Source organism: Henckelia pumila, chromosome 1 (assembly GCF_033568475.1).
Source record: "Henckelia pumila isolate YLH828 chromosome 1, ASM3356847v2, whole genome shotgun sequence".
Lineage (NCBI taxonomy): Eukaryota > Viridiplantae > Streptophyta > Magnoliopsida > Lamiales > Gesneriaceae > Henckelia > Henckelia pumila.
In genome coordinates this window covers 163,362,729-163,371,316 of record NC_133120.1, presented here as the reverse complement: position 1 = coordinate 163,371,316, position 8,588 = coordinate 163,362,729, and positions in this window count along the sequence as shown.

The following is an 8,588-nucleotide window of genomic DNA, read 5'->3' as shown; positions in this document are numbered from 1 at the left end:
ATATAATAAATATTTAAATAAAATAAACATGTAAGTTCTTTTCTTTTATTTTATTTTTTTTGCGCTAAATCTAATCCATAAAATCGGCTTCACTCGTCCCCAATTGCTAGATATATTTAAAACGCACTCCTATTCCCAATAATTGCTTGAAAAATAATTTTTTAGTAAGCTATCGAATCTCCTAATTAACGTTGATAATAATTAATAAGTTGTGGACGTTGCCACTCCTAGCTACCTTCAAATTCATCCACTTTGCAATACTCACATATTTGTAATCCTAAAATAGTTTTTTTTATTTGTTACTAGTTAATTTATTTTCTACCAAAAATACATAGATTGTGATCGTTTACACGTGAACTCGACAAGATCCTGATACAAACGATTTGCTTTGCCGAAATGAAATTTTGGTTATGACGGTGTAATTTCAGTATTTTAAATCGTTCAACTTCTTGAGTTTTACGTATTGATCGCTTTTTCGACAAGAATAATTGTTGTATATTAACAACATTAATGTGTGCGTGTGTATAGGTCTTATATATGAAATGATATCACGAATCTATATTCGTGGAATGGTCGATTTAATTCATATATGTAATAAAAAAATATTATTTTTAACATAAAAAATAATATTTTTGATGAGTTAGGTCGGATCGTAGATTCATCTAACAAAATTTTCCCATGAAACTGTCTCATATAATTTTTGAGTGTTCATATGTGATTTGATATTATTTTAAAAAATTATTATTATAAAATTTAAAATCTAATAATTAGTATTGTGACGCTGCGCGTCATGTGGAATTTAAATAAATTAATTGCATGTGAATAATAACTAACTTAGGAAGTGAGAGAATTTTGGAATCAATTATGTGAAATTCATTACATAAATAAACAATTTTAAATAATTTACCGTCAGAGACTTTATTTTATAATATTTTGTTTAAGAGGTGAAATATATTTTTATGCACAAACTCAATAGTATCTAAATTCATTTCACTTGAGATTATATTAGGATTAGAAATGGGATCTGGGACAACCTGGACCAACGATATGAATTTTGTCATGTTTTTTTATTTAAAATCAAATTACTTTAAATAATGATATTTTGATTTATGTAAATATGATTAGATATGGTCCATCGGCCTTTGACTTGTGAAGTGTTTCCTGCAAATATTAGTCAGCATGTTGATATAATCACAAAGAAATTTATAGATATATATATATATATAATATAGTTTTATTTATTATTTCAGCATATAATTTATTTTAAAAAATCAAAATTTATTTTTTGTGTGTGTATACACACATTCGATCACATCGATAATTTTTTTTTATGCACATATATGTGGTGATGGCCCTTGTATACGTGAAAAAGAATTTTGGTATTACAGATTATATATCTTAATTTTTATTAGTAGTTTAGAATCGAGTATTTTTCTTCTTTTTTTTTCAAAAATTATACTTTGGATACAATAATTGTCTTGTCGGGTAACAATCGAAACATGATTCTTGAGTTGCTATGTGGTTTAAAATATTTGAGTTGCACATTGTTAAAACCAGTTATAAGTTTTTGTAAACCGACAAGCACTTGATACTACAAATCATATCCAAGGTCACGAGTTTTATTCCTATTGATTTGCAAAAAGTGCAATTATTGGAAAGGAGGTTATCGAGTGCAACAATTGTCTGTTTCCCTGGGAAACCAACAAGCATATTAACAACTCAATCGATACGTATGAACAACTCTCATATACTATATTACTAAAAGCATGTTCAACAATGTGAGGAAGTTGATGTAGTGATGTTGATATATAAGTTGATCGCATGATGATGTCAGCATTGATAATTTCATTGTACGTTTCTACAATGGTGTGTTGATGTTGTAGTGATGATGTTGAAATATAATTTTTTATTTTATTTAATATTTTTCTTTAAACATAATAAAATTTCACATAGATATAATAAATTTAAAATAAACATAATTTAAATTTAAAACTTAGTTGAAATATAAAAACACACAAAATAAAAATTACACACAATAACAAAAGACAAGAAATAAAATTAAAAAAACAATAAATTTAAAAGATTACAACCAAATAAAATATAATGAAATACCACCGAAATAAATTACCAATTGAATCTTTTTCGAATAATTTGTTCTTGCATCTTCATGTAATATTGACGTTGAATGTCAATAAGCCTTGGATCGCGCGTTAACATTTTTTCCATGATTCGATTTTCTTGCTTCATCTTTATTCTTTTTTGTTCTCCCATACTCATCTCGTGCTTCATCATCCTCATTTCAAACTTTTTTTCACATTTTGAGTCATTGTTGCATAATGTTCTTTTGTTAAAGTAATCCTCTCATCATCATTTTTTTCTCTACTTCGTGTATTGTTTTCAATATTTTCACCATGTTTGCATATTTCAATCGTTCTCCTCTTATTGCCCTTTTGAAGGCCTTCCTTCTCATCGGTTTAGTGGTTTTGCTCACTTCTTGCACATCATCTTCTTTTTCGACGGGTTGTGTATCAGATGGTGTTGAGAAAGGAAATGGAAAGGATTCACCATCAATATTTTTCAGCTTCTTCGTAGCATTTGTCGAACCTCCTACGAATTTATCGAACGAACATATATTTTATTTTGGTTTATCCTTCAACACTAACCAAGCTTTCGCATTGGACCATAGATGGTTATGATCTTGCTCGTACATCGTCTGAGTTTGAGCATACTAAAAAAAATCAAGTTCGAATAAGTTGAATTTAAATTTAAAAAAATTTATGTATTCATACTCTCATATCAAATGAAGATCTGTTTTGGTTGAGTGCTTCAAATTCGTTCATTTTGTTTTGGAATGCGAACATTCGTCTTGAAACATCATTCCAATGCTCTCGCATTTTGTCTGGTGAGCGTACATTTCATCCATTTAGAAACTCAAGGTTATATTCATTCCAAACCAATCGCTAAAAACTCGCGTTGCTTTGATCATTGCCAAGTATCGGATTAGTAGAAGCGTTGCATCATGCCTTTGCGAGACGTTCATTATTAACATTCGTCCAAGGTTTCCTTTTGATACCTTCACAACCATCGCCAACAACAATTTTTTTCCCTTTCCTTCTAGATTTAGTAAACATAATTTCAAAAGTAGGAAGCGAGACTTCGATGAGATTTTGGGAGAATCGAGTTTGGTTGAACATAAAACTCAACATTTGCTCGTCGGTGAATTGAAATTATTTGGTGAAGGAGTATTGAGATCATTATTTTTTCATGAATCCATTTTCGAAACTAGATTGAAAATGAAATGAAAGTAAGAGAATATTGGGTTTTTGAAATTCAAGTGGAAGAAATTGTAAATTTTATTAGATGTGTTCAAACTAATTTATAGAAGAATGATTGAATTTGGAAAATATGACCGTTTATACTTGTTCAGAAAATTTTAATATAAATCGGATTTTTTAAAATATTTTTTTGATTTTTAATAATTGTTTTTTTAAAAATCAAGTTGGCATGATCTGATCGTTGACCCAGCCCTTCTTTATTTTCTTCGCCTTTTTTAAAATTAAAAAAAATTAAAAGACCAAATTTTTCTGGCCCTTTGATTTATCTGGCCATTTAATAATAATAAAAAAATTTAATGCTCGTGGTGAGCTTTGCGGCGCGGAACTCCTCCGCGCAGGGCCCACCACATCCTCGCACGTCGAAGAGTTCCGCATGCGAAATCCTCACCCCTTGAAGGGGTGCTCTAAATATGTGAGACATATTTGATATAGCTGAATCCTTAAATTTATATATCTTATAGCTTGAGCTACAATATATTACCAAAAAACATGCATTGTTATGTGAAATTATTAGCAGGTCATCAACAATAATAATTTACAAAGCATGGTGATGAAATGACAAGCACGCTGCATGCTTAATCATCAGCCAGAGCATACAAAGATTTCATATGTGATTATGTTCCAACCAAAAATAGAGAATCATAAATTTTAAACACCAATAATTTGTCCATGTATATAACTAGGTATGATATATCGTATCAAAAAATGTATATTGTCTGTTGTGTTACGGTATAAGAAAATTTTATATTGATATTGTACTGAAGTTTTCGGTATGCCAAAATTTTCGATAAATATAACTAGCATATCGATTATACCAAAATTTTGATATGTACCATTTTTAGAGTTGTCAAACGGGCTAGCGGGACGGGCTGACTAACTGTTGGAAAACACGGCTCTCAGATCAATCACGATTGATACCCGGTGCAGCGGAAGTTTAAAAATTTTATTATGGAACAATTCCATAGTGTGAGTATCAACCGTTTAACGATTAAATTATAAGTGTGTGTAAAATTAAATAACTATTATTAAATTTTACCTTCAATCTCGAAGCGAGATTATTGGACACCACACAGATTTCTCTGCGCTTCTTGTATCTCCCTGGAACTGATGAACAAGCTTTCCTTCAATCAGGTCCACGAATAGAGGTTTAATCCCTCTGATAGATTGCACTAGAAAATCTATCAGAAGTTTTCTACGAAGAGAATAAACGAATTTGATTCGCTATTCCAGACTGCAATTCAAAATCACAGACCGGAATTTCTCATGCAGAGAAGGGAGGGGGCGGCCGAATTTGAGAGAGAGGAGGCTAGGGTTTTCGAAAAACCTGTCTCAAAATTATGACCAGTTGTGTCTAATTTCTGTACTGCAATAACTTATTTATAATGCAGGCCACTAACACCTTAGGGCCCATTAGTCATAAGTTGAGGCCCGACAAGCAAAGCCCGCATGTTCAGAAATTAATATAAAATTCATCGTGACTCCGATTGATAAACCGATTTTACCAATGTGCACAGAAACCATTTCTGCACATTTTAAAGTCAAGATAAATTTTCCTGAATCCGAATTCAGTGGTTTCCAAAAATGTACATCCCTATGTCATTTTAGGAAATCCTACTCCCTTACTCTTATTTAAGAAGTCCAACTTCTTTATTCATTAAATTTAACTCTTTAAATTTAACTATCTCAACGGGGATTAAAAACTCCATTACACTGTGTGACCCTCAATGGTTCAGGGATACAGCTAGCCGTGGGCTCACAACTCCTTGTGACTCGGAACAACGATTTCCGACTTGCCCAACGAATCATGGTAAAGCGCCTAGCAACATCGCCCCATGATTCCCTAGGTATCACTGATAGTGCCTACAAGAACCAGTAGATTTTGGTTCGCGTACAGTACGGTCCCTTCATCCATATATCCCGATCGAATCAACAACCATTGGTATATCGAGAGTCGCTCAAGATTCGATAACTATGCAATACATCTTGAAGATCAAATTAGTGACATCGCATGTGCTACTAAGAAACCATTTCTTAAATCACATCAAGTACTCTGGCCAGAGATTCGTCACACTAATATCTCCTCAGATCGCATAGGATATCCACACTCGCAAGTATGTGGTGAATCCTTGACAACAATGCATCGACTCCTATATGTGTTGTAACTGTACCCAATCCCGACACCTGATGACCCCCATAGAGTCGGTAAACGAGTCAAAGCACAGTACTAGCATATAGAGTCTCCATGATGTTTCAAGTAGTAAGGACTAATGGTGTACAACCAAAACCGCGGACTTTATCCACTCGATAAGTGATAACCACTTGGAAAGTCCGGATAGGGTAGTTCGATTATTCATCCTATGAATATCCATTTGCATGCTTCGAACATCTCCATGTTCCCTACCAATGAAACGTGGTACTCCGCATCGCAAATGCTAGTCTCAAACTCGAGCGATCCTTATCCTTATTATCGGACGGCTCAATTGACTAGGAACAGTTTAGAATATACAGTGACTATAAGATGTATTTCATGATAGACATCCCCATGTTCTACCACATCTTACATACACTATAGTATATTCAAGGTCTTTATCAAAACAACAATAGTATATCACAATATAACAATATGAATAAAGATAAAGTCATTGCCATTAATAAAAGTGTAAATTATATTAAACAAAAGATCGTTTGTACAAAGAGTCATCAAAGCCCATAGCCACAAGTTGGCTCACTGGGCACCCACTCTTTCAATCTCCCACTTGCCCTATAGCCAACTAGTCATACTACGTAGACTCATTGCTTCGCGATGTTTGTCAAACAATGGTCCTGGCAAGGGCTTAGTAAGCGGATCAGCGATATTGTCTGCAGAGGCCACTCGTTCGACAGTGATGTCTCCTCTTTCCACAATCTCCCGGATGATGTGGTATTTCCTCAGTACGTGTTTGGATCTTTGATGAGACCTTGGTTCCTTTGCTTGAGCAACGGCACCTGTGTTGTCACAGTATACCGGGACTGGACCAACAAATTCAGGAATGACGCCCAACTCTTGGACGAACTTCCTCATCCAAACGGCCTCTTTAGCAGCAGCTGATGCTGCAATGTATTCAGCCTCAGTGGTGGAATCCGCTGTGGTGTCCTGCTTGGAACTTTTCCAAGAGACAGCACCGCCATTGAGCATGAACACAAATCCAGAGGTTGACTTCGAGTCATCCACGTCACTTTGGAAGCTAGAGTCGGTATATCCTTCCAATTTCAGATCTCGTCCTCCATATACCATGAACATATTCTTAGTCCTTCGTAAGTACTTAAGAATGTCCTTCACGGCTTTCCAATGCATTTGACCAGGATTAGCCTGATATCTGCTCGTGACACTCAGAGCAAATGCTACATCCGGTCTGGTAGATATCATCCCATACATGATACTACCTATAGCTGACGCATATGGTACATGTGTCATATTCTCTATCTCTTCATCAGTCTTGGGACACATAGACTTGGATAGAGAAACTCCATGACACATGGGTAGATGTCCTCTCTTGGACCCATCCATTGAAAACCGTTTCAATATGGTGTCGATGTAGGTTGATTGAGTGAGTCCTATCATTCTCTTAGATCTATCTCTATAGATCTGTATCCCAAGAATGTAGGATGCCTCACCCAAATCCTTCATCGAGAATCTACCTGATAACCATATCTTTGTTGACTGCAACATCCCTACATCATTCCCAATGAGTAGGATGTCATCAACATAAAGTACTAAGAATGTCACAGCATCCTTAACTACTTTCTTGTACACGCACTGTTCCTCCGGGTTCTTGATGAAACCAAAATCTTTTATTGTTTCATCAAATTTCTGGTTCCAACTTCTTGATGCTTGTTTTAGACCATAAATTGATCTCTGAAGCTTGCATACCTTATGCTCGCTTCCCATGGATGTGAACCCCTCTGGCTGCTTCATATAGATTTCTTCCTTAATGTCTCCATTAAGAAAAGCAGTCTTCACATCCATTTGCCATATCTCATAGTCATACCATGCAGCTATGGCAATAAGGATTCTTATGGACTTGAACATTGCAACTGGTGAAAAGGTTTCATCATAGTCAACTCCTTGTCTTTGAGTGTAACCTTTCGCCACCAATCGCGCCTTGTAGGTCAATACCTTACCATCAGACCCAAGATTTCTCTTGTAGATCCATTTACACCCTATTGGAACAATTCCATCAGGAGGATCTACTAAAGACCAAACTTGGTTTGTATGCATTGAATCCAATTCAGACTGCATAGCTTCAAGCCATAAATTTGAATCCGCATCAGAAATTGCTTCCTTGAAGTTTCTTGGATCACATCCAATGTCGGGTTCATCTTGATCCCCTTCAAGAAGAAGACCATATCGAACAGGAGGTCTAGAAGTCCTCTCGGATCTTCTAGGTTCAGGCGTGTCCAGTAATGGTTCCTGAGGCGTAGGATCGTTATTTTGTATTTCGGGTTCTTCTCGAACTTCTTCGAGTTCCATCATCTCGCCTTTCTTATCCAATAAGAACTCCTTCTCCAAGAAGGTGGCATTCCTAGAAACAAACACCTTTGTTTCAGCAGGATAATAGAAATAATATCCGATTGAATTCTTCGGATACCCTACAAAATAACATAAGCTGGATCGACTATCCAACTTATCTCCCACTGTCCGCTTCACGTAAGCAGGACATCCCCAAATCCTCAAGTACGAATACTTAGGAGCTTTGCCATTCCATAACTCGTATGGTGTTTTGTCCACTGCTTTAGTGTGGACGTTGTTCAACAACAATACCGCCGTTTCAAGCGCATAGCCCCAAAACGAAGGTGGAAGCTCAGTGAAGCTCATCATAGATCGAACCATGTCCAACAAAGTTCGATTACGACGCTCCGATACACCATTCAGCTGTGGTGTCATAGGAGGAGTCCACTGAGAGAGAATCCCATTCTCTTTTAGATAGTCCAAAAACTCGGTACTTAAGTATTCTCCACCTCGATCCGATCGAAGTGCTTTAATACTTTTACCTAGCTTGTTTTCTACTTCAGCCTTGAATTCTTTGAACTTTTCAAATGCTTCAGACTTATATTTCATTAAATATAAATACCCATACCTTGAATAATCGTCAGTAAAGGTAATGAAGTAGGTGTGGCCATATTGAGTCCCAACTCTAAATGGTCCACAAACATCTGTATGGATCAAATCCAACAGATTTTGACTACGCTCAGGTTTCCCCTTAAAAGGAGATT